This window comes from Manduca sexta, unplaced genomic scaffold (genome assembly GCF_014839805.1).
Source record: "Manduca sexta isolate Smith_Timp_Sample1 unplaced genomic scaffold, JHU_Msex_v1.0 HiC_scaffold_57, whole genome shotgun sequence".
Taxonomy (NCBI): Eukaryota; Metazoa; Arthropoda; class Insecta; order Lepidoptera; family Sphingidae; genus Manduca; species Manduca sexta.
In genome coordinates this window covers 364,072-391,786 of record NW_023595374.1, presented here as the reverse complement: position 1 = coordinate 391,786, position 27,715 = coordinate 364,072, and the positions used below count along the sequence as shown (strand labels likewise).

At 34.2% G+C, this 27,715-nt stretch overlaps 1 long non-coding RNA gene across 1 annotated transcript; it reads left to right on the top strand.

The window, feature by feature from the left end:
* The first annotated feature begins 8,313 nt into the window (after positions 1–8,313).
* Positions 8,314–27,106, top strand: LOC115441505. Its single transcript, XR_003938472.2, has 4 exons — positions 8,314–8,434; positions 8,517–8,649; positions 18,276–18,395; positions 26,936–27,106. It is a non-coding gene; the product is annotated as an uncharacterized LOC115441505 (long non-coding RNA).
* Positions 27,107–27,715: the final 609 nt, after the last annotated feature.

Genomic DNA, 27,715 nt, shown 5'->3' with positions numbered 1-27,715 from the left:
TTGTTATCTTGCTCTATATCGGAGTTTTTAATTTATTTTTTTATTTACATGTAATAAATAATTTTGTTCACAAATACTACAAGTATACCGCGTCCACAAAATCACGGTCCATCGTGTTTGTTGTCTCTTTGAATACTGTGAGCGAATTTATTTGCAAAGCCTGTGTGCCAGGTACAAGCAAAACTTTGTTCAAATGTGTGGCAAAGTCTTTTAAAGTCTTTGTTCAAACATTTGTCTGTATGTGGCGCCGGTATTATACTAATACAATTAGAGTTAATACATATTAACTTATTATAATCTATACATATTATAAAAAAGTCCCCTTTTCTATCTGACTGTATGTTTTCGATTTTCTCGAAATCTACTGAACGGATTTATGAAATTTGGTATGGAGATAATTTAAGACCCCGGGAAGGTAGGTATGCTATTTTCTATCCCGGGAAAATGTATAGCGAGACTTTTATCCCGGAAAACTCCTTCACGCGGGCGAAGCTGCGAGCAAAAGCTATTTTTGAATAAAATGTATTTTGTTCAACTAGTTGCCTCATACATGGTAGAAATGGCTGGCACTTAATAAGATATCAATTAAGGTAGGTATATTATGGTAGGTATATAATATTATCCATATGAACAGACATTTATACAACTTACTGTTTAAACAGTTGATTACTATTTTTTATTTTTCAGGTATGAGTACAATTAAATAAAGTTCTTTTATGTAGTACGTAGGTATTCATAGATAAATTATTAAGGTGTTCAAATCTTACAAAATCCTTTAATTATTTAAAAGTATTTTTAAAACTATCTTATAAATCTAGCCCCTCACTTCATTACTGTATAAACATACATTCACAGTTTTATTTATTAGATATATTTAGAGCTGTACTGATTTTTAGCTAGTTCAATTCCGTCAACGTGAGAAATGATGAAGTCAGATGTATCAATGTAACTAACCCAATAATTCATCACGAAGATATCTAATAAAGCACTGCAATTTACTCGAACATTCCTAAAATAATTTTATGATATCCATAATAACGGTACCTTTTTCCTATTCCAAGCATGACCGTCACAACATCCATTATCTACTGATGATAAAATATTACTATTAAATTGTAACGATTTGCATTTAAACAAATATTTTCTGGCTAGATAAAGTCTCCTAATAGTGAGTGGTTGAAAGCATAGCTCGCTCTCCATTACGCGTATTGGCGTTGTTTTTAAAAACCTTCGAATAATTCGCATGGCTGCATTTTGAATTGAATCCAATTTACTAGTATGGGCACTATCATTAAATAAAAGGTTGTATAATCTTATCCACTTCGAACTATAGCCATGTAAATATATCTATGATGCTTGGAATGATCAAATTCATAAGTTGTCTGGAAGACATTGTTGGCAGATAAGGATGGTGTAGTCAACTTTTATAGTTAGCTGTTACGTTCTTTGCTTCCATTTAATATTTTTATTAACATCTGCTCGCGATTTCGCCCGTGTGCGACTCTGTGGAATAATACTCCAAATGCATTTCTTTAAAAAAAATGGTACCAATGTATTCTATAAATTAAACTAGGACTTAGTTTATCTGTGCTCCGAATGTCATCAAAATATGAAGCAAATACCATGTTAGTAGAAAATCGTCCGCCCATCGTAACCATCTATGAATAGCAGTGACGTACCGCTACATATAGCTTGGAATTACAAAATATTGTGCGCAAGTTATATTTTTTTGTTTATTTTTATATATACACGTTCAGCATACCGTTTTGATTGCACCTGATGGTAAGTAGAGTATCCCAAATACTGTCGAATGACAAGAGATGAGATATGGTCGATTACCTGATTCCTGATCGCAACACACTTATGTTGGCAACAATGGCGAGTTTTACACCTTGTGTAAGGTTGTTGTAATCTGTAATCCGGGCGGACATAAATATTCTACCACCAGCGCCCGCAGCGTAGCAATTTTCTACAGAGATTGGATGCAAAATTTCATAATACCTAAGAATTGAACTTGCTAAATTTATCACTTCTTTACCACACCACAAAATTCTAGCTGCTGTTTATTTGGACAGAAATAGACTGAGCCTTCATCCTCACGAGATGCGAAATCTGGCATTTGAGGAGTTTACAACTTTAGCAACTCAATGTAAACGATTTATCAAGTTCTCACTATATCGATAATTGTAATACTTTAATACTTATCTATCATAAATACCGATTGGACAGGAAATACAAATGCATGATACGAAATATTTCACTGAGCATACATATGTCACGTGTGTAAATTAAAACTGCAATGCACGTTTAAACGATTTAATTGTTATATTCATTATAATAAACACTTGGTATAACATACAGATACAAACGTAATCGGCAAACCGACATACTTACACAAATTGTGTGTGTGCAATTAACTACCATACAAAAGCTTTGAAGTAGTTTTAGAAAACAGGTTTACATGATATTCATCCAAAGCTTTATGATGTATAGTATTCATTGTTACAATTAAAGACTAAAGTTTCCATCCAAATCATCATTTAATATTTTTGTGTTTAGCTATAACTAACTGTAATAGTGATGGATATTGATTAGACCAAATACATAGAAGACTCCGTGGTTGCTGATCTAGCTCTAGTAATCGTTAGTACTGGAGGTCCCAATGGTTCAACACTTTGAAGCAACAACGTGTCCATTGCTGCATGGGCCTTGTGCATTACGCGCTGTAAAAAAAAATCTTAATATTATTTATCTTATCGTATGTCTACTGAATTATATATAAGGGCTTGGGTACCTTTTTAATGATTTTATCGACGTAAGTAGGTGTATATCTAATTAATGAATTTAGTATAATCATCCGGATTAGTATAATCTTCGTATTTAAAATCTCGGTGAAAACGTTAAGAGTGTGTTTAAAAAGATGTAGTTCAATGTTTTGGTTTTCAAATTACTATACCGTTATTTAGACTTTAATAAATCTTGTATTATAATGACTGAATTCCTTATCACAATTAAAATTATTAAAATCCTAACTAAGAATTAAATATTGGCAAAATTTTGATATTTTATTACCCCTGGAATGTAACCAGAAATCATATAAAAGGTTTATAGAGATGTCTTAAGATCAGTCCCATTTTTAAACCGCTCACTGGATATGGATAAAAAATGGCCGACAAAAAGACCAAGTTTTGGATTATTACATAAGTTAGGTACTTACCACCCATGCCGCAAAAAATCATATCTGGGATTTTTACTCCGTGAAAACTGAAAATACTTTCATGTGCACAAGGACGTAGTGGAGTGTCCAGCAAAGTCTAGTATCACTAATGAAATGAAAACCTACTGGTAAATGAAATGCAACAGACATAAATACCTAACATTAAATACATGATTGTAAAATAAATGAATCTTACCTCGGTGATAAGTTTGGAGTTGTAGGCGTCAGTAGGTCGAAACATCATAATAGTGTAGGTGTTGTCGATGCCTAAGTGTTCGTCGACCAAATCCTCTATACCTTTGGTCGTAGGTCTCTCATATGTGAGAGTCACCTAGTAGCTACCATCGCAATGTCTATTTCTGCCGCCAAGTAGCAGTGCGTTATAGTTATTGTTATGTTCCGGTTTGAAGGACATTGCAGTCCGCGTAACTACTGGACATAATAAGACATCTCATATCTCAGGATGGCGAGCCTAGTGGAATACCAATTAATATTTTGAAATTCAACGTGATGGATGGTATTTCTACTGTATATGAGTCGTATCGCGTTCTATAAGGCGAACGGCAGGCTCTTCACGTCATTCATATAAAAAAAAACAACCTTCGTAGAGTGCTAGATAAAATAAAAATACCTGCAGTTAAGATTTACAGTTTTAAACAAACGAATTTCTTTGAACCATTTTTCCTTAATCATAAAAATAAGGAAAACACGCTAAAGTAAATTCAACAAATTCATGATAAAAGCGACGCTGTCAGTACTCATACATGTGAGCTTCAAAGATATCGTTATCCTCGCTACTTATTTCTTTTATGTCCTAATTTCCTGTAGTTTATTATGTGTCGGCTAGTCAGCACATCTTGACGGCTAATTATCGACTATAAATAAAGCCGTCTAGACAGTCTTATTTACTGATCTCTGTCTATTTATCATCCCATCTCTAGCTTAAACATAAAAGTAAATCATAAAATTTTGGCAATTTGAATTACAGATTAATCTCCTCAATAAGGTTAGCATGTTGCCTATTAAATCAGTGCACAAAGATACTCTGGGTACATATTGCAGATCTCTACTTGTTTTGAGACGCAAGGGGAGCTTATTCAAATCCTTCATATTGCACGTATAGACATATTTTGTGAGTGGATATATTATTACGAATGCTCTAGTCACAAATCGCCTCACTTACTTAGGAACTCTGAAGTCTGTCCTGCGACATACGACCGCCCGCTGATGCTGTAAGCGTCCAACGCGGCGCTTGACGCACGTTGTCTCTACATAATAAAATATTTCTTTAAAGATTTTTTTAATAATTTGGAACAATGCAGTCGTTTGTTGATTATCTCACGTCATCGACTAATATTTGTTCTTTCGTGGCGAGATTCACGAGTCACGAGATTTGTGAACAGAACACTACCCAAATGCTCACCCTGTTACATATAGCTGGCCAAATGTGGGTGTATTACACTCCCTGCCCCGAAAATAGAGGAAAGAAAAAGGTGAAACACCATACATGTGCTTGGTATTACACCTTTGACTGTCTATGTTTGTTAGTAGTAAACGCTAACTTATTCCTTTTAATTTATTTAAAAGAAATTAAGCGCATACATGGACTATGCAATATAAATTAAACAATGTTTCCGTACATTTGTTCATGTGTTTATCTAGCTTAACTAGCAATTTTAATTAGTCACCCACTCCAAAATTGGTATCTATACTATTATATAAAGCTGAAGAGTTTGTTTGTTTGTTTGTTTGAACGCGCTAATCTCAGGAACTACCGGTCCAAACTGAAAAATTCTTTTTGCGTTGGATAGCCCTTTGTTCGTGGAGTGCTATAGGCTATATATCATCACGCTATACCCAAAAGGAGCAGAGCAGTAATGGCTAATCTCAGGAACTACTGGTCCAAACTGAAAAATTCTTTTTGCGTTGGATAGCCCTTTGTTCGTGGAGTGCTATATGCTATATATCATCACGCTATACCCAATAGGAGCGGAGCAGTAATGGCTAATCTCAGGAACTACCGGTACTGAAAAATTCTTTTGCGTTGGATAGCCCTTTGTTCGTGGAGTGCTATAGGCTATATATCATCACGCTATGACCAATAGGAGCGGAGCAGTAATGGCTAATCTCAGAAACTACCGGTTTGAACTGAAAAAATTCTTTTTGCGTTGGATAGCCCTTTGTTCCTGGAGTGCTATAGGCTATATATCATCACGCTATAACCAATAGGAGCGGAGCAGTAATGAAACATGTTGCAAAAACGGGGAAAATTATTAGTTTTGAGAGCTTCCGTGGCCTGCGCTGCGTAAACGGTTAAAGTTATGCAACAATGATGTATGACGGGATTGTTCCACTTAAAAAGTTCTAAAAAATATATTATAAAACAAAGTCCCCCATTGCATCTGTCCGCCTGAACGTGTTAAACTCTAAAACTACCCAACGTATTAAGATGAAATTTGGTATGGAGACAGTTTGAGACCCTGGGAAGAACATAGGCTTCCGGGAAACTACTACTTTTCTAACGGAAAACTTTATAACGCGGGCGGAGCCGCGGGCAAAAGCTAGTCCAATATATACTTGTTACGTGAAATTATTTTTTGGTTTTGAGTGGTTTTTGAAGGCGGTTTAATTTTTTGTTTAAATTATTTCTATTTATCTTACTAGCTAACCCGGTGTCCCGAATAGCAGAATAAGTATTAAAAAAAATAAAAAATTAAGGAATCGACTGTTAGGTGGTACGAAGTTGACTGGGTCAGCTAGTTTTTAATAATTTCGAACATTTATTGAATACCTATTCAACCTGCATTTTTTTTTATTCAGTGGCAAGTAATTTTTTTAAAGAGGGTTCATAAATACATTGATGTACTTGGCGTATTCTCTAGAATTTGTTAAGTAGTGTTCCTTATTTTTAATCCCGGTAATTTGCTCCTGTGGGAAATATTTAGATTTTTAAAACACACATTACGCCTTCGTATCAGAAGGGATAGGTAAAAGTCTAAATTGGGCACACAATTTTTGCAAGGTGTTATCCATCCCATGATGAAATAGGGGCTCGATAAAATCGCGCAAATGATTCCGCTTTATTGGCATTATAAATGTATTTATTTATTGGCATTATTAATTTATTAGCATTATTTATGAGGGGTATTTACGATAATAATATTTTGATACATACTCGCTTAGGTAGTATTGTTTCACAATGAGAGGGAGAAAAACCACTGCAATTGTAAAGCTGTTACTGATGTGATATACGCTAAGTAGATAAGGCCGGCATCGCGTTATTATTAAGTAATTCCGTGTGAGGGTGTTTATGCACACCGGCCCTAAGGTACAAGGGTATTGCTTTACATCTGAGGGTATCTTTACTACTAACAGGGATTTTATTTCGATCTCCCTATCTAGGAAAAGGCATTGATTTTGTACTGTACTAAGTACTTTTTTTATTATACTAGTATTTATTTAAGCTTAACTAAGTGCTATTTTATATTTTCTTGCAATATCTATGATGATCTAATTTTACTTTGTTCCTCTACCTACGCTATCTTGTTACCTTATTTTATATTTAATTGTTACCTTAATTTCTTATTTTAACTCTACCATTATAACTTAGCGAATACCTTATGTAATCTTTACATAACTTACACTAATATTTACTGATACGATCACCTACTTGCTGGACTAGTCCCGTTTCGTCCACCAAGCATCGGAACGTCCCGCTCCTCCGCTCAGTCGGGAGTTCTGAGCTGACGAATTCAATGTGTTCAAGGATTTTTGAAGTTTTAGACAAGTGCCGTTTCCCTCATTCTCAGTGGCTGTATTACCGCGAGTAATAAAGTCAAATTGATGGAAGCGGTCCTGTATGCTGTCGTCAGTTCCTTCACGAAGCTGCTCCAAGCTGCATACTGATGCCAAGCTTTTAGCTGCGCATACGCTATCTATGGAAAGAATTACTGGCTCATCCGCCGCCGTGTAAATCGTTCTGACCTCTTCTGATTCCAGCACCCATTAGGCTTTGGCTGAACTTCTGAGTATTTTATAGATGCTTATGGTTTTTCAGCAAGCCTGCGTCACGTGACTGCTAAAGGTCAGTTTCTGTATAATAATCAGGTCAAGCATCTTAATTCTCTTTGACAGGCCGATGTCCACGTCCCTCATGTGTAGTATTGGGGTAGCGTACTTTAGTATGTTGGTAATTATCGTAACCTTGGTTAGTTAAGTTTATTTTGGATAACCTAAATTAATTTGTTAAATTGTCAAATTAACAGAGGTGTTAGTTGAAAAACATTGATCAGCCTTTCAGAAATTTGGCAAAACTCTGACAGCGTGGTAAAAATACTAAAATATTTAGGTTTGTTAGTCCTTAACTATGTTTGAAAAGTAAATTTAAGATCATAATGGCTTTAATTTTTTTAGATAGTGTGGTACCTGCGTATATAAGTAAGTAGATCATTCGAGACATTTATCTGTTAGATAAGGTGACTATTTTCACCCAGCTTCATATTTGCTCAGCATCATCCAATATAACGAATTAATAATACCTAATGAGTTATAGCACAAATATTAAAATTACATATATACTGCGACAAATGATTTTATATGAAAATAGTTTCTGAATTAGTAGGTAGCCACTACCACCGATGATTATAATTGTATTTTTTTTTATTTGTTGTAAATAGATAACTTCTACAAAAGAAACAGCCGGCACCTAAAATATTTATCCATCAATCACTTTTTATCGAATTATATGTATATGAGAAAATAAACTGGTAGGTATAGTTAATAGTAATGTGAATAGCTATATACAAATATTCGTTTAATATTTTTATTTGAATTGCATTTTTTTCATCGTCTTACGTATTTTTTTTTATCAGAACACGTGCATAAGAAATAATGATGACATAGTTAACATGGTTTTTTATAATAATAATTTATAGTAATTTACGCCTGAAATACCATTATTTATACATTTATATCAGTAGACATTATAGCTCCCATTTATCGATAATTACCTTTATATAAGTGATTATCTATACCTAAGATTGTTCTTTGGCATCAGTATGACACACGTTGTTTAATCGTCTATAAATAAGATACTCCTGAACATTATCTGGTAATTTATCTTTCCGATATATTTTATTGGGACTGAGATTATTTCTGTCTGTAACTCGGAAAACATTTGCTATTGTATTCAGACACCAACAGCCGTGAAATGGTGAAGTAAGTAGTTTTTATTAGTTAAATAATTTGAGAAATATAGATCAATGTATTATGTAAAAAAATGTGTTTTGCTTTTGTTTAGGAACCAAGCAAAGTTAAAGGCTGAAAATGATGGACAATTAAAATGGGATTCGACTCTAACAATGCGAACTCAACGAAGTCTGGCCCCTGTTAAGGGTTCTAAAAAATCACCAGTTACGCTAACCGAAAGCAAAGTAAGTAATCTATTCGTTTACTAGCCTAGATTCCAATACAGTAACCACAGGATCCAACATATTATGTTTTAAATATCATGAACTAAGGTACGGCCATATATAACTAAACGAGATGATTTAAAAAAAAAAACAAATTTAGTTTCCATCTCGTTTTACAATTTTATTCTCTATTTTACCCCTAGGGTAAAAATAATACCCTATATTCCATATACACACAAAAGATAAATGCATGTAAATAACTAAATAAAAACCTTTATGAATTTATATTTTATCTGTATACTAGTTGACCCGACAGACGTTGTCCCGTCTTAACTATGAATTTGCAGCGCGCATTCTGTCGATCGCTGACAGTTATTTCAAACAATTGACAGTTATATAAAATTAATATTTTCGTTAAGTTTTCTAGTTTTCCGCGCAATTGTTTTATTTTTTTCTTCTATAAGAACCTTCTCTTGACAATAACAAACACAACAAAAGAAAAAAGGTGAAATCGGTCCAGCTGTTTACGTTCAGAACAATAACAAGCATAGAAGTAACACTAGGACATTTGAGTGTACTCTGTCTTAGACAGCAAGAAGTTTAATTGTGTTGCGTTCCCTTCCATCTTATCGATATCAATAGATGCTTTGTCTATCGGCTATGGTAAATTCACAGACCTGCTAAAATAAACACTTTTCGGTTAGTCAACTACAAACCGTTGCAAATTGCTATTTTAGATAAAGGTTAAAAAAAAGATATCAAAACCCTAATTTGGTATTCAAATACCAAATGAGGTCTGGGTATATAAAAGCACTCGTTAAGAAGCTGTTAAATTACAATAAACTATAGAACTACTGGCTTTCTTCGAACTAAATTTTGACCGATTTTTATTTGCTATTTACAGCAGTTTCCATGTCTTCCGAAATATCATTCACACAAAAATAGTTTAGCATTTAGATTATTAAATTAAGAAAATGTTAGAAATTTCGGAAGTAATGGAAACCGCTGTAAGCAGCGAACAAAAATCGGCCGGAATTTCGTCTAGGAGAAAGCTAGTACGCCTTCTGTTCTTTTCTGACTTTCTTAGGGATTCAAATAGATACCCAAGAGGTGTAGTTTAACAGAAGCTACTAAAATAGGACTGTAAAATTAAAACACAACGGTATTATTCATGTCACATATGTTTGAAAACTTATTTCAATGTTAATAAAACTGTCTTTGTCTAAATCCTTAGAGCAAACACGGTGCTGCTTTTTCCAATGCCAATTGGGACGAGCTATGGCAACGATCCATTTTTGCCTCATAGCATCATCTGTGGGGAATCTGTAATGAAACACCAGTGGCGAAGCGTCCATTCAAGCCGATTCCTACCGGGTTACCTTTTGTAAATTAATTAAAAATAATAAAAGAAAAACATAACAATATAACTCTAATAATAGTATATTCAAACAAGTCATCTTATATTTATTAAATTAAATCAATACTTCAATGGTATCTGTCGTTCATATCAATTCGTTAAATCGTAACTCGCGCGCAGTGCGCGCCTTATAGTATTCGAAGTGAACCGGCCGCGCATAGCTTGAAGGTTCCCTCGCGATATTGTCGTCTCTTTCACACGCAGCGCGGTGATATGTCTTTTTTTTTTGAAGTGACGTACAAATACATGTGTGCGTGCGTGTCTACATACTTCTGGGTAACCTGAGAATTTGCGGCTTCATGTTGAGCTATTGGCGCGAAATATTTTTAATAATTTAGAATGTATAATTAGTGTTTGTGCTTTATTAATTCTTGTTGGACTCTTTTAGGTACCTATGTTCAAAATATATGATTATTTTGTAAATTTAGAGACTAGACATAATTTTTATGTAAGAAGGAAATTATTAAGTATTATGATATTTTACTAATTTTTATTTATTGTGAACAGCGTATTATATTATGTTAACTGTAGAAAAAAATATTTCGTCGGGTTCCCTTTTGAAAATGTTCACCCTTCGCCACTGTGAAACACATTGTATGAAACACACTATGAAAATCAGATAGTTTCCTCGACCCCAGCCTTCGCGCACGGTTTCCAAGTGGCTTTTACCACTACACCACCATATATTGAAAGTAAAAGGCAATTTATGCAAAATAGTAAACTACAATATACTAACATCTATGTTATCGATAGAATATGCAGCACAACACTATTGAACACGACTACGTAAATTGGTAAAAATGAAAAATACTTAATGACTGTATTGAATGGCGAACAGCAGATTATAATATATAATATATAAAGCATAATAAAGTATAATTAATATCACTTTTTGCACTTATGTACAGGGTTTTAGCAAATATATTAGGTTTTTTGTTTACTCACCTATGGCAGCTGATGATTTCAATTTCATTTTCTTTACGAGAAGAATGAGATTTACATCCCACAATAACGCAGGCCATTGTTTGTTCGTAGGGCTATATCTATATCTATATCTATCTATACTTATAATAAATCTGTAGAGAGGTCAATTCTGTACATGAAATATATTTCCAAAATAAATATCAGGGGGTGATTAGGGATCGATACTGATGCCAAAAATGCAATAAGTAAAATTTTTGTCTGTCTGTCTGTCTGTCTGTCTGTCTGTATAACCGTTATAGAAACAAAAACTACTCGACGGATTTTAACGAAACTTGGTACAATTATTTGTCATACTCCTGTGCTGGTTATAGTATACTTTTCATCACGCTACAATTAATAGGAGCAGAGCAGTGAAGGGAAATGTTGGGAAAACGGGAGAAGTTACTACATTTTTAAGCTTCCGTCGCGTGTGCAACCTTAATGGTTAAAGCTACACAGAAATCATGTATAACGGAAATGTTCTCCTTAAAATTATGTAAAAAATATCCTACGACAGCATATGTCCATCTTTTATGGTTGACTCACAATAACACGTGTAACTCCCGATAGCTTAGCAGTTCGAAGCTTTCTCATTATATTTGTCTACTCTTACGTTTATAACACTCTCAGTCATCCCTAATTAAAAAAGTTAACATTATTAAATATTCCATAAAAAAGAATCATAGAAATCGGTATAGAAACACCAAAGTTATACATGAAATACGCTAATAATAAGCCATCATGCGTGAATACTGAATCATGCTATAAGGATTATTTTTGTATAAGTATATATAAGGTCGCGAACGCACAGGCAGGCGGCTTGCTTGGCACCTAGAGGCTAGCGAATCACCTAGCGAGTAGCTTCGTAAAACGAACATTCTCGAACGTTCGCGACCGGCTCCATTTTTGAAGTCTGAAATCCACGCGGGCGAAGCTGCGAGCGGAAGCTAGTTTTACTTAAAACAGCACTGTGCATTTATTAAATTAACATCAAAAATATTACACAACATGTAGCCAATTTTGAAAAGCACGCGCTGAAGTATAACGTAACTAAATTGTGTGGGCGCGTTTGTGACATTGTTCTGAGGTTGGCAAGTTTTTTAATTCGGCATCGTAAAGAGGACTATAGTTAACCATTTGATGATTGTAAAGTGTACGCAAGCCGACCTTAGCAACATAATATTTGTCTCGTTCTTTTCAACGGTTTTGGCCTATTTGAAAAAATAGGATAAGTATATGAGGGTAAGTTAGATTCCTTCTATACTTGTTCTTGTTCTGAGCGTTTACGCGTGATGGCGTGACCAAGGGAAATAAGGATTCATTTTTATATATATATATATATATATATATATATATATATATATATATATATATATATATATATATATATAGATGTCACCGGCAATGTGTACCTATAATGCATTCATTCTAAACAATGCTACGACAATTTATAGAATTCCTGGTGCGTCCATGCAATGTACAAAATTTAAATAATTATTATTTTCCTTTAAATAATTTACCCAGGCATTAGGTATAGTGAATACGTGCTGGTCCAATGGCAATGTGTAAAGTAAATATATTTCGGTGTACCGTGTATGGTCTGTCATTGATATGTAAGTCGGTACGTTCTTAATTTACATGTCTCCGATTTAAAAAAAATATTACGGATTTGCATACAGACTTTTATCAAAATGTAATTTCCTTGCTTATATAATTACCTTGTATTATATACTATCTCACTGCTGGGCACTACTTCTTACATTCAACATTTATAAGCTCGTAAAGCTACCGGTCGAGGCTACACGTCTGTTAAATATAAATTCTTATGGAATTAATGTCTAAAAACACTGATAGTTACAAGTGACATTTGTTTATAAACAGAAGCCCAAATTGCAATAAAAACGATTTACAATATAATAATATGAGTGAGATAATTATATGTCCCAATATTATTATCTGATTATAAAAGGAAAAGCTTAAGCACTTGATGTTCATTAGTATAGATAGTATTTGATTTGTTAGTCATGTGCTTGTGAATTGGTTTAACCATTTGGCATTTACCCTCCGAAGGGGAATATGCAGTAATCAATAATATGCAGTATTCAAACTAAAATTTCTATTTAATAGAGCGCAGAGTCTATACTCTCCTTCGGAACTTACAGAGATATGACTCGTGTGTGAAGTGATACAAAGGTATGAAAATAACATGAGCATTAAAAAATATAAATACTTCGTAATAAGAATGGTATATACAAATATAATTATACAATTTCAATACCTATGTACATACTAAAAGCAATTACTAGAATAGTAAAAGGAACTTTAAAAAATCTGTAATACATATTCTTAAATTTAATTCAAACCTCTGAAATGCATTGATGTTTGGTATGATTTATAGCTTGGCCTCTACCCCATTTTTTAAAAAAAAAAGCTTGGTAAAGTGCCTTCTCTACATCTGATGTTGATGATGCAAAGTGAATTCCATAGAAAGTGCCGACCGACCGAAGATACAAGCATCTCTGGACGGTCGAACTTAGTCATGCCGGCCTGCGTAATTGCTTCTTCACGCTCCGTTTGAAGGGCCCCACGTTATAGGAAAGAGGGAACCCGTGTGCTGGCAATCCATTCCACAGCCTGATGGTGCGGCACAGATATGAATTACCGAACGTTTTGGTTCGCGCCGAGATGGAAGACACCACCGATTTGCTGCCACAAGCCAGCACGCGTGGTTCTAGAAAGGAAAGGTGAGGATGGGATAAGATTTTTTTTTTGTTCAAATGACTCACAAATGTTTTTATTTCTAAGTACAAAAATGGGGTCAAGTGTTTCTCATAGACTGAGGGGGGGAGGCGATCGAGGTTCCGCTATTTGATACGTAATTCCCCCCCCCCTCCCCTGGGATAAGATTAAATAATTCTTCGGAGCAGTCACCATGATACAAACGGTAGAAGATACTGAGTGAGGCGATGTTCCACCTCAACTGCAGTGGCTGAAATTTTTTGAGCCGTCTGTATCATTTACAGTGCGTATAGCCCGTCGCTGCAATTCATCCATCACCCATCCCAGAGGTGCAAACAGTATTCCGGTGCTAAAGTAGGTCCCTGTGCCAGGCCCTATTAAACGCTTTAGCGATGTCGAGACTCACTGCTAAGGCCTCGGCATGCTTATCCAGCGATGTAGCACGTACGCTAGAAGATCACCCGTTGACCGTTTCGACCGAAAGCCGTATTGTCGATCGTTGATCAAGAAGTGATCCTCCAGGTAGCGGACCTACTAATTATTTATTATCCGCTCCATTACTTTGCACATCACTGAAGTTACGGAAATTGGGTGGTAATTGTTAGGGTCTGACTGATCCCCTTTCTTTGGAATCGGTTGCACATTAACCTCCCGCCAAGATTGGGGTACAATACCTGATAGGAGCGATGAGCGGTACAAGCGCGTTAGCACCATTTTTAGAGGTGTGTTGAGTCCTAAAGGTAAAAAGCTAGACAATTTTACTAATCTTAGATTACAGAGCAATTAGGAACTTAATATATTATTGTGAGTAATTTTGATATGACGCGGGTTTATAGATTACAAAATAAATTATACGAGAAGGACAGCGAATGAGTGGAAATGATACGGTATTTTTATAAAACGAGCGAAGATACGACGGACGTTTCACTTGCGGTAGTGTAACTGTAAGGAATTGTTTGACGGTGGTGCGATCGATTTCTGAACACAATGCACCTAAACACATTGCAAGTGTGATATTGTCAAATAAATAATTATGATATCTTTTGTTGCGGAGAAACTTTACATAAGTTATTTTTGTTAAAAAAAAAACGTTATATTTTTTAATTCATAAATATTTTAAGTATTCCTACCACTATGCTTTTAGGTTTTAGTCAAAATTATATTCATAACTGAATTAGATCTCAATATATACTCAAAGTTCCTATTAGTCGTGATTATGCAGGATGTTATGTAAAGAATTATTAAACCTTATATCATTTCATGGTATGGTACGTACCTGTACTGTTACTTTTTTTCAATTATTTTTTTCTGATTAAATTATCGAGTAAAATAAATAATTGTGATAAATAAATTAGGGACTTTTTTTGTAATTGAGCTTTTATAAGTACATAAAATAAATAATAATATAAAATAAGAATTTACTGTTTCCGTTAAAAAGTTAACATTAACATAGTTAATGACTTATTATTTTTGTTAAAAATAGTTTTCGTTGATTGTGTACCACCTAAATAAACAATAATAAATCTGACACAAAAAAAAAATTTACTTATTACACCCCATCCCTAGCAATATGACTGTTGTATGCGCCACGACAAATATTTTCCCGTAAAATCAACCATTTCCAAAAATACCTGTAAGTTTTAAGATATTACTTAGAACCCCGTGCGACTGCAGCTGTGTATACACAAGAATGTAACCTATTGATTGGTACAACAAAAAACATCTCTGTGGACTTTCCATGAAATGAAATGAAATGCTTTATTTGAATCTGTAAAATGTTATACATTATTTGGATTCCGTCAATATTAACTCTACCACCAGTTCGGAAAGCAGTTTTCACCAGAGATGAACGGGCAAGAAACTCTGGTGTTGCTCTTTTCAATCAGTTTAGGCTAAAGACTACATTACATGATAAAGTGATAAGAGAAAAAAAAAAGTTTAGAGCAGTTCATTTATAGGCTCGTGAAATAAGGAATAAATTAATTTAAATTTTTATAGGACTGCACAACCCTCTCAGGAATCATGAAATTTCTCTATTATCCTTATAATTATTTCCTCCCAGCACCTCTAGCAATTAGAGAATTAGAAATGTAAGCGAAATGGGCAGAACAGTCCACACAAGCAGCACCCGTTCACGAGTATGACGCATGTGCCAGCCATCGGCCTCCTCAACCATATTGTAGGGAAGTGGCCGACCCGTCACACGACGCCGCCGCAGGTACAGACAGTTAGAGAGTATTTCATACCCAAGCCGCTTACAGTTATATTACAAATAAAGAGAAAGAAAAAATATATATATATATATATATATATATATATATATATATCTCGATCAGGTGACATGATTCCAAAGACAATCACACAAAAATGCCTAGTCCCAGGCATTTATATCCTCTAGGTATTCTGAGATCTTGTAATAAGCTTTATTACACAACTTGCGCTTAATAGTGGCTTCGAATTTCGCAATATTTAAGGATTTGATCTCAGTGGGAACTTTGTTATAAAAATGTATACAGTAACCCTTAAAAGACTTGCTGATCTTTTGGAGCCTTGTTTTGTGATTAAGTAATTTATTTTTGTTTCTAGTATTTAAACTATGGATATCGTTAACTTTTGGGAAATTTTTTTATATTTTTATGGACATACACTAAGTTAGCGAAAATGAATTGTGATGCTACTGTCATTATATTTGCTTCTTTAAATATTTCTCGTAGCGAACATCTAGGGCTTAGCAAATATATAGATCTTATCGCTCTTTTTTGTAGAACAAATATAGTATTAATGTCAGCAGCACCACCCCATAGTAAAATTCCATAACTCATCAAACTATGAAAGTAAGCAAAATAGACCAATCTAGCTGTCTCAATATCAGTTAGTTGGCGTATCCTGCCCACTGCAAAAACTGCGGCGCTCAGCTTTTTAGCTAGGACAGATATATGAGGGCCCCACTGAAGTTTTCAGTCCAGTGTGATACCCAAAAATTTGGTTGTATCCACAAGGCTCACCTCGTCACTATTTATAAAAATGTTAGCGTTAACTTTTTAACATTAGGTGTGACGAATTTTATGCATTTAGTTTTTCGCTATTTAATAATAAATTGTTAACGCTAAACCAATGCACTCATTTTGAGAGAGTGTTGTTTACATCGTCAAGAATTAATTCATGTCGTTTTATTTTAAATAATAAGGAAGTATCATCTGCAAACAACACTACCTCACATTTGTCCCTTATGAAATAAGGTAAGTCATTTATATAAATTAAAAAAAGAAAAGGTCCAAGAATTGAGCCCTTTGGAACTCCCATTGTAACAATAGAACCAGGAGATTGTTTTCCATTGGCATCAACAATTTGTACCCTATTGCTTAAATATGATTTAAATAATTCAAGGGAAATGCCATTAACCCCATAGTGGCTCAATTTCCTGATAAGAATATCGTGGTGAACACAATCAAAAGCTTTGGATAAATCACAGAAAACTCCTAAAGCATTCTGAGTATCCTCCCAAGCAGCAAAATATATATTATGTATGAGCTCCACACCAGCATCTGTAGTGGAGCGACCCCTGGTGAATCCAAATTGTTTATTATGAAATAAATTATTTTTAGTAAAATAATTTTGAATTTGTATAAGCATGAGCTTTTCAAAAATTTTGCTTATTGAAGGTAGCACATATATAGGTCTAAAGTTAGTGGGGTCATCTGTACTACCGGATTTAAAAAGCGGGATTATTTTACTTAATTTCATTTTATCAGGAATATTTATATACCACTCTTTATACACAAGTTAAAAATTATAGCTAACTGGGGAGCTAGTAGAAATATAACAGACTTTAAAATTTTTGTAGAAATACCTCAGAAGTCACATGTGTTTTTAATATTGATCATTTTAAATGTTTTTATTATATCTAAACTATTAACACAGTGGAATAAAAATGATCCTCCACATCCAGACACATTTTCTTGTAATAATTTGTTGGCAATTATGGGAGAACATTTTAATTTTTTTGTTATAGAAACCGGTATATTAGTGAAAACATTTTCAAAAGCCCTAGCTACATCTAAGTCAGTACTAATAATTTGGTTATTAATATTTAGACTGAACTCCGTTTCGCGAGGTTTAGCCTTACCAGTTTCTTTGCTAATTACTTTCCAAATCATTTTAATTTTATTTTTTGAGTTTTTTATCTTATTGTTTAAGTAGAGGGATTTAGCTTTATGGCAAACCTGTTTAAATATTTTAGAATAAGATTTTACAAACTTGGCAAAATCTTCACTATGATTGTAGGTTTTTTGAGAATATAAATCAAATAATTTCTCTCTACTTCTATGGATACCTATGGTGGCCCAAGTGTTAAAACTACTTTTTTTGCCCACTGAAACTGATCTAGATGTGAAGATAGATTTAAATTCCTTACAAAATGTGTTAAATACAGTATTATATAACGAGTTAGGGTCAGTTCCCTTTAAAGGTACATTAAATTTTTCTGTTAGTTTATGTCTAAATTTCTCTAACCGAGCTTTTGTTACAGGGATTACTGCAATTGTGTCTCTGTGAAGGTTTGAAGTCAGGACTACGTATGGGAAAATAGACGTCGTAACGCATATCAGTCATTCTTGATACGAGAAGTATGTGACTTGCAGCACTGGAAGTAAGTTTTGTTGTAAATATGGTATATGTTCTTAGTAATTAAATAAAGTTAGTAAAAAGATGTTATTGACATGAGTGTTTATTTCGGACTAAAAAGAAGTAACTATGGCAAACAAAATACAATTAGTTCTAAAAATAGAACATATAAAAAATAATAAGTCACGACGAAGGTTACAATCTCCAACAGCCGCCCTTAATCGCAGTTGTGACAGAAACAAAACAAATAAAATAATTAAGTTTCTAAACCTAAGTTAACTACACATCGTTTTGTGTGCTAGGAGGTCCGAGGGCCTTCGTTAGTACATCAGCAGGCATATCGTTACTTTTATATATTCTAACTTAACAATATTATTAGATACCTTTTCCTAATAAAGTGAAACCTAGTATCTATATGCTTCGTCCTGCTGTGGTGTACAGGATTTCGAACAAGATTAATGGCACTTTGGCTGTCAGAAGCTAAGTTAACTGAACAAAGTATACCTGTTATCTCGTATATAAACCGACGTAAGTAACACGCTTCCTTCGTGGCAGACGCTAATGCCATATATTCTGACTCGGCCAAACTTAACGCAACAGTAGGTTGCTTCTTGGACTCCCATGATACTGGACCTCCACTTAACTTGTAAACATAACCGGTGTATGACCTTCTGTCGATTGGACAGTTTGCCCAGTCTGCGTCACAAAAACCTTTAAATGGTTCTTCATTCTTATGACTTGACCATCCGTTCTTCTTGCCATATTATTTTAAACTAATGGAGTATCCACGGTCTTACACTCCTTCATATTAAACTTTTCTAATATAGAAAGAATATAATTCAGAGATCTTTTAATGAAAAATATCTCGACAAATCTTCTCAAAAATTCAAATTCTTGACAGTGTCAAATGTCAAATTAGATTTAAAGAAGACTATTATGTCATCAACAAAATTCCCAATATCATAAGTTCTTTACCATAGAGTTTGGTAGTTTAATTTTGTAAATCCATTTACATGGTATAACCTTTTTGTTAGGTCTATCTACTAAATTCCATGTATGGAGTTTCCTTAAGGAACTATACTCATCAACCATAGCATGTTGCCACTTATGAGCATCATCGGCATGAGTAGCTTCGTAATATGTCGTAGGTTCATTAGAATCTACCATTGACGTATTGTAAGCTTTATAAAAATTTATTGCTTTTCTATCTCTGGAAGGGTATCTGCGCTCAGGGTGCGATTCCTGTTCCAAATTCGCTGTCACTTCTTCCACACTAGGCAGCCTTAAGTCACTGAGAGACTCTCGCTCTTCCAGAGTCACTGACTCTTTTGCACTTTCTAGATTTACTGGTAAAGTTGCTTCAGCCGCCGGGCTGATATTCTCATCACAGTCATAGAATTGACAGTCATGATCAAACTCAGACTCAATCTCTTTTGGCTCATCAAATAACAATATAGATTCTGACTGTGCGACAGACTCAGATTGCTTCTGCTTTAGCGCTGTAAAGCAATTTTCAAAAAGGTTGCATCTCTGGATATAATAACTTTTCGTGGGTTAGCAGGATCCCTAAAAATATAAGTGCCTGGATTTTCAGAATAACCGACGAAAATTGCTTCCTGTGCCTTGACATCTAATTTCTTCCTGTGACACGAAGGTATATGGACTAGAGCTCTACAACCAAATACTTTTAGATGGCTAAGATCACCTTTTCGTCCATACCATTTGTCATAAGGAATTTGTCCACCTAAGGCTCGATGAGGAGACCTATTCTTAAGGTAAATGGCAACTTGGAATGCATCTTCCCAGAATGCTTTCGGTAGTGAACTTTCAGCTAGCAACGTTCTTGCCTTTTCTGTAACCGAACGATGGGTGCGTTCCGCTACTCCAACTTGCTGAGGACTATAAGGCGTCGTTGTTTGATGTTCTATACCTTTTGAAGCAAGATAATCAACAAACTCTTTATTCACGAACTCCTTACCTCCATCAGTCCTAATTGCTTTAATTGTTTTATCTAACTGATTTTCAACAAAACATTGAAACACACAAAATATATCTTTGACTTCTGTTTTAGAAGAAATAAAATAAGCAAACACTTTTCGCGTATAATCGTCTACTATTGTCAACATATATCTATTTCCTTGAAAAGAAGTTGTAGACACCGGTCCCATCAAATCCATATGGATCAGTTCCAAAGGGGAAGTAGCCCTATTAAACGCTAACCTTTTGAAAGGTTTTCTTGCTTGTTTACCTTCCACGCAAGCGATACAACTAGTTTTATCTACTCCTGTATACTTTATACCTACCTTGTGATTTTTCAGTTGGTTCATGCCTATACGACATAAATGTCCTAACCTCTTATGCCAAATTTGATAACTATCCTGACAACCAGAGTGCACATCTTGTGTCAAAAATTATCCGCCACATTCTCGGAAACATTTACAGTACCATCTAAAACGTACAGTCCACCACAGGGCGAGGCATGAGCAACAGATTCACCTGTAAAATTAAAAGTATCAGATTTATAAAAGTTACATCCATTTTATCAAAAACACAAATAAAACCCTTTTCAACAGTTTTATATACAGATAACAAACTAGCTTTCAAATCTGGTATATAAGCAACATCACTAATATTGTTGACCACGTTCTCGGGCGTGTTTATTGAAATATTTCCAATTCCGCAGCACTTAATCTGTTCTCCATTTGCGACAGTAACAGTACCTTGATTCTGTATCGAGATATTCTGAAACCAGTCCCGTCTAGAAGTCATGTGTCTAGTACAACCTGAATCTACATAAATTATGTCCTTTCTTGGGTTTCCAAGTATTAAGACTTGTAAATATCGTATCATTGGTATTTACCGCATTGCCTTTCTCCTTCTTGTTTCTCTGTGGACAGTCTGGTCTCTTATGTCCAGGTGTCTTGCACTCATAACAAACTATATTCTTCTTCATTGACTTAGGCTTCTTCTTCGCATGAAAGACAGAGTCTAATGATGTAGCCACATCTTTGGACATTTCATTAAGCAGTTTTGTTTTCACCAACTCTGTAGTCACGTCTACATTGCAATTTTCTAAAGCCATAATGAGAGGTTCATACCTTGGAGTTAGACCTCCCAAAAGTATTGCAGCAATAGACTTGTCCTCTATGACTACATCAATATCCGCAAGATCCTGTGCGGTTGACATAACTGCGTTAATATATAGTTCAATATTTTGAACTCTGATAGACTCAACCTGTACAGTCTACGCTCCAAAAATAATCTTCGTCCTATTCCCTTATCTTCAAAGGCTTTTTGCAAACAAGTCCATGCCTCAGATGCAGTTTTCGCACATCTTATATGGGTTATCGCTGCACCTTCTACTGATAAGCATATCTTTGCTAATGCCTTTGCGTCTTTGCGTACCTTTGTAGAGGCAGGGTTGTGTCTCCATTTGGGTATCCACCGATTGTTTCCCACAGATCCTCATGCATAAGGTAATTGCGCATCTTAAATTTCCATGTAGGATATCCATCTTTATTCCTCAAACATGAAAATGTAAAAGATGAGCTCGACGACGGGGAATTTTTCACACTCGAAACATCTCCAGATTCATGTGACATTTTCAGACTATTACTATTTCCTAGTCACACAAAAATATATTCAACTTTATTTTACCAAAAACGTGAAAAAATCTAAGAACTAAGCGTTCGTGCTGATAACGTGTTGTAAATATGGTATATGTTCTTAGTAATTAAATAAAGTTAGTAAAAAGATGTTATTGACATGAGTGTTTATTTCGGACCAAAGAGAATTATAATATATATGGAAATTTCGGACTAAAAAGAAGTAACTATGGCAAACAAAATACAATTAGTTCTAAAAATAGAACATATAAAAAATAATAAGTCACGACGAAGGTTACAATCTCCAACAAGTTTTAATCTAGCGCAGCCGCAGTGAATGTGTTAATATACAGGGTGTCCCAGAAAGTAGTGTTAAGCGGAGGTCCAGAGATCGAGCACCCCTTGGGGTATCCGAATCACCCTCAGGTATGTTCCGCGATTTTACATAGTTTTCGAGTTATGAATATTTTCTGAATTTTTGAGAATTTTCGATTTGAACGATTAAATAATTTCTTTTTAAAAAGTAGAAGACTTATTCGAGATTTTTATTGCAACTAAATGTTCATTAGTTGTACTTTTTGCTAAAACAATCAGTTTCGTAACTTTAATGAAAATTATGAAAATGTTGGTGTAAAGTGAAAAACTTACGTTCTGTGAATTATGAATTAAATTTTCATCTTTAAATTTAAAAAATTTCACAGGTGACTTCGTGGTTCTAAGGTAGGTCAAAAACTTATCCAGACTCTCAACTTACATGTTCATTAAAAAAACATAGTCCTTCGTGGGGCTATTTTGGCTAAAATCAGCCTTAAAAGACAGCAAGGTGGAAAATTATTAAAATTTGCCATTAGATTACAATTTATTTTTTTTGACTTCTCATCACTCCTAAGGTTAATTAGTTTGTAAACTAACCAAAAATGGCTGCAAGAAAGCTATAAGTTAAACATTTGGCATATTCTTGTGTTTAAGTTCAATTAATTTTGCATGAGTCGTTCTCGTGGTTTAAAGTTTGTAAACGTGAGTGTGACTCTTTTACCTGCGATTACAATGGGCCGAAGGGATCAAAGACCGAATTATTATTATTTCTCTCACTACAAATAACAATTACTTACTGACTTTTTGTTTTATTTACTTAAATTCAATTCAACTCAAAGAAATAAAAGTACTAGTTTATCTTTTGAAATATTGATAAATAAATGTATGAAAGGACATTGTTCTATGCCCATACATAATTCGCCCTGGAACCAACAGCAATGGAAAAATGTTTGTAATATTTAGAATGATTAATAAATTCTCATGACATATTATTTATGAAACGGACTAGCTGGGATATCGCATTAATCCAAAAAAACGATGAGATTTTGAGGTTATAATTGATAGTAAACATTGAAAGCTTTTCAATGTTCAAGGTAGACTTATAGTCCTATCATTTACGCTTTAAATATGCTTTTTATTGATATAAGTACCTATCTAATATATATAAGCCCTAAAGATATCTGATTATTTTTTACTTAAATCAGTCTATTTTAAGACTTGATTCATATAATTTTTTATAAGTAAAAAGGTACCTAATTATGTAGTTATAGTATTAACATCCTCTAAGAGTACCCATTAGATTTTATGTATTTTCTATATGTATCTATATATATGTACGTCGTACGTATTCCCCGAAGAGACAGACAGAGGCGCACTGTTGAGCATTCACGCTTCATCAGAAGCATGGCATATTTTACACACTTGGTAGACTCTTAGGGCATGTAGGATAAAATTAAAGAAATAAAAAAATATTTTCAGTTCATATTATTTATTTCCTCATCACCTACTATGTTTTATAAAATATTATCTGAGTATTGTGCAGGAGGGTTGTTGTTATGGTATTATTTATCAATTCAGTTTTGCCAATCACAATCACCGAGTCCGGAGTTCCAACATTCTATTACAGAGCACGCAGCTCATACTAACATTGTTCAGCTGAAGTATGTATAGGCTCTTGGGCCGTGGTTCAACATGCTGTACATATAATATCAAGGGCTATAACCTGAAAAAAAAACGGACAAACACATTATGCTCAAATTAGAATGGCAATATATTCGTATTGTGTCACACGGAAAGCAGATTTATGTATTCAAATCTTCCAGCTGAATTAAATGTAAGAAACCTTCAAGCATATGACACACATTTTTAATCAACAATATACTTGCTAGTTTGCTCTTAAGTTGCCACAGCCACATGCTAAAGTGTGTAGTAGGTAGTATACAGACTCTGTTCGCTGTCTCCACGCAGTTACCAAGAACAGGAACTGAGGAGCGAACTAGAAGTTTGGCGGCAGTTAAACTTGTACGATTAAAGAAAAATGTGCTTACCAAACGAGGCGCTGTCCATGCTGTTGTATACAATGGCGAATCTGCTCGTTCTCCAACACCATGGACCCGCCAGCAGAGCCTCAATTAATGCAAAAAGCAATTTCCATTTCGTATCCGTTATCAATGCCAAGTAAATTGTTACATCAGTTCACAAAGTCCAGAAATCACATCCAGTGTATGTCGATATCGTAATCAATCGCACAGAGTCTTTATAATAGGCAAATCGTCAATGATATAGTGAGGGTCCGAGAATTATAATATATTATATGGAAAGTGAGAGTCTAGTTTATTTGTCTCTGATGAGTGAAGTGTGAGTGACATTAAATTGAATTGAACAATGAAGTAAGAATTAGGGATACTACTCGACTAGATTCTGGATCGATTATATCGATCATTTATACAAAATCGATTTTATTCAACACAGGGTTATTTTTATTCGGAAAATATTTAGCGGGACCCTTATCCCGGAAAATCTTTCACACGGGCGGATCCGATAGTAATTTAATATGGAGAGAGTTTGAGGCCCCCGATGGAGGGAGAGAGAAGAACGCTACTTTTTATATGTATAATTCATAAATATTTTGTACGACAGAAAATAACTGTTCGCATAATATATTATGCTCTGCTATCTGTACGAAGCCAGGGCGGGTCGCTAATATAGAATCTAAATAAACAAAGTAAATCAATATGAATTAAAAACTAAAAAAAAAAAACTTTTTTCATAGACGACTTGATCTATAATCAATTTAGTCATAAAACTAACTACTTATTTATTTGAGACGCATCCACTGCTCGATTAAATATTATCATATTAATTAAAGAACATATCGCCTCACAAATCGAATATATTAAAATGTTTCAATAATTAATTATAATCGGTAATTAGATTTATTGTTTTTTCGAACCGGTACATCTCTATACACAATTTGTTGTAAACATGTCGGCGATTTTGACTTTAAGTCGTTACAATATTTTTATATATTCATTTTGGATGTAGCAGCTTGTCCGTTTTATATACATATTTGCTAATAATATAAAAAAATACATAAATAATTATGGTGCTAGTCACACCTTTGTTGGTTCTGGGGCCGTTTTCGACAATGTCCTTTACTCAGCAGATATGCTTAAAAATATCTACGTCTCAATAGCTATCTAACAAGGTATAACAAGCTTGGGTTTTATCCATAATTTGGAAAAAAACATTGATGAAAGACTTCCAGGTAGAATTAAGAAATAAAATCTAACTAATTACTTGGATCAGGAAATAAAATAAAATATTATTATTATTCTCTATATTTTCAAGTTTTTTTTTATGTTTTTACGTATATATATCCTTAAAAAAACATGCATATAAAAATATTATTATGTCAAACTATTCCTTCACAAAATACATTCAGTTCTCTCACAAATTCGCCTCTGGGTCGGGTCCGTACCAAAGGTAGGACATAACCATTCTTCCGTTCCCCAGGCTCAAGAATAGCATCCATAACATGGATTTTTTCTGCTGGAGAAAAAAATACGGTATAGGCGTATTCATCTAAAATAATCCTAAATTTCATTAATCGGTTAGAAGAATCGCGCATACTAAATATATTAGTGTTTCATGGTCCGTTTGATTTTGTACGTATGTACATCCATATGAATAAGGGCGAAAATGTTTTATTACTGAGGCAATTGCTAGTATTTCTTTTTTCAATGGTTGGGTATCTTTTTTCCGCATAATTAAGGCTTTGACTAGCATATGCTACAGTTCTTCCAACGCCATTGCACAGCACTGCACCAGTGGAATATCAAAAGAAAAAAGATCAGTTTGTAAAATAAATAGACTATTTTCAGAAAAATCTGAATACTGTAGTATTAGGGTGGGATATTAAGTTATTCTTTAATAACACAAAAGATTTTTGACGCTCCTTATTCCATCTAAAACCACATTTTTTTTTACATAAATTGTGTAACGGATGAGTTTTTGTTGCGAAATTAGGTATACATTTTCTAAATAATTAACAAATACTAGAAATCGTTTAATATCTTTCACTTTTGTCAGAACTGGATAATTTTGAACAGCTTCTATTTTATGTGAATCTGGTATCACACGGTTTGATGTGACAATATGGCCTAAATAGTTTTTCTTGTAAGAAATTACATTTAATTTTGATTTCTTACATTCTTCTATAACTTAAAAACCTAACGCTTCTTATTCTTCTATAACTAACCTAATCTTATAAAAGTTATGAAAATTATAATTCACGTAACAACCAATCAGAGCAGAGCATGTGCCTTGAGCGGGGTTGAGGCGCCATCTTTAGTATTCAGGTAGGCCAGAATTGGAGGATTTAAGGTAACTAGTAACTACTGATCAAGTTGAATCATTGAAAGTATATTCGTTGCTTAAGGATCAGTGCCCCGAACCCATAGCTCGATCCTCACAATTTTCTTTCGACTTTATTGTGTACTGACAAAATATTGTTAAATCTTAATTCAAATATCATGAAACTGTTATCAATGTGTTTTGTGCGCGCATTTAACCCTAGGGACTCCCACTAAACCCGCAACTACTAATGACGATGTTAACGGGAATGATGCTTCTCTCGGTACAGTGTGCTCGGTGCAGACACAAAAGGTGAGCGAACGGACAGCGGCTAATGAAGAAGGGCTGCGTTATTCGAAGCACAAGAAACCAGCATGAATGATGAAGCTACTTGTGGAGGTGCTAACCTACCCGTCGAATATCGCGGATAAGTGCATCACGTCGTTTACATTCCAACCTGTAAGTACAGACACTGAAGCCCGAGACATCTGCTTATCGGATCGTGATATGCAGGAAATTAAATTAGTTTTCATACTTAGTAAGGCCATGAGAGGCTCGGTCGCAATGTGGTTTTCTCAATTAGCTTTTCCTAATATGAAGTAGAATGTTAAATTTTAAGTTAAAATAATATGTTATTTTCAGTATTTTTGTTTAGTATCAGCAATGAAGGCTTAAATAAAAAAAAAATTAAAGTAGATAGGATTTAAGGGAACATTTCTTTCTCGTTTCGATACGTTAGAAATATGTGCAGCCAACGATATTAAAAATGCTTATTCGTAAACCGCAAAAAGGTGAATGTCTTGCTGCATGTTACAATAGAGTAATTTAGACAAAGAAGAAATAGTGGTATAAATTTGCACTCGTGGGACAAATTGAGCCACGGTTACAATATTCTTTTAAATAAATAATTACCCGCTATAAAGTGCAACGGGAACTAATGGCTTTTTTAAATTATAATCTAGGATCGCTCTTAGTGGTCATGACGTAGTACATTTTATTTTATTTCACATTTTATCTAAAGGTTACCCTTAATAACGATATTTTGATTAGGCGCGAATAAAAGGCTAGG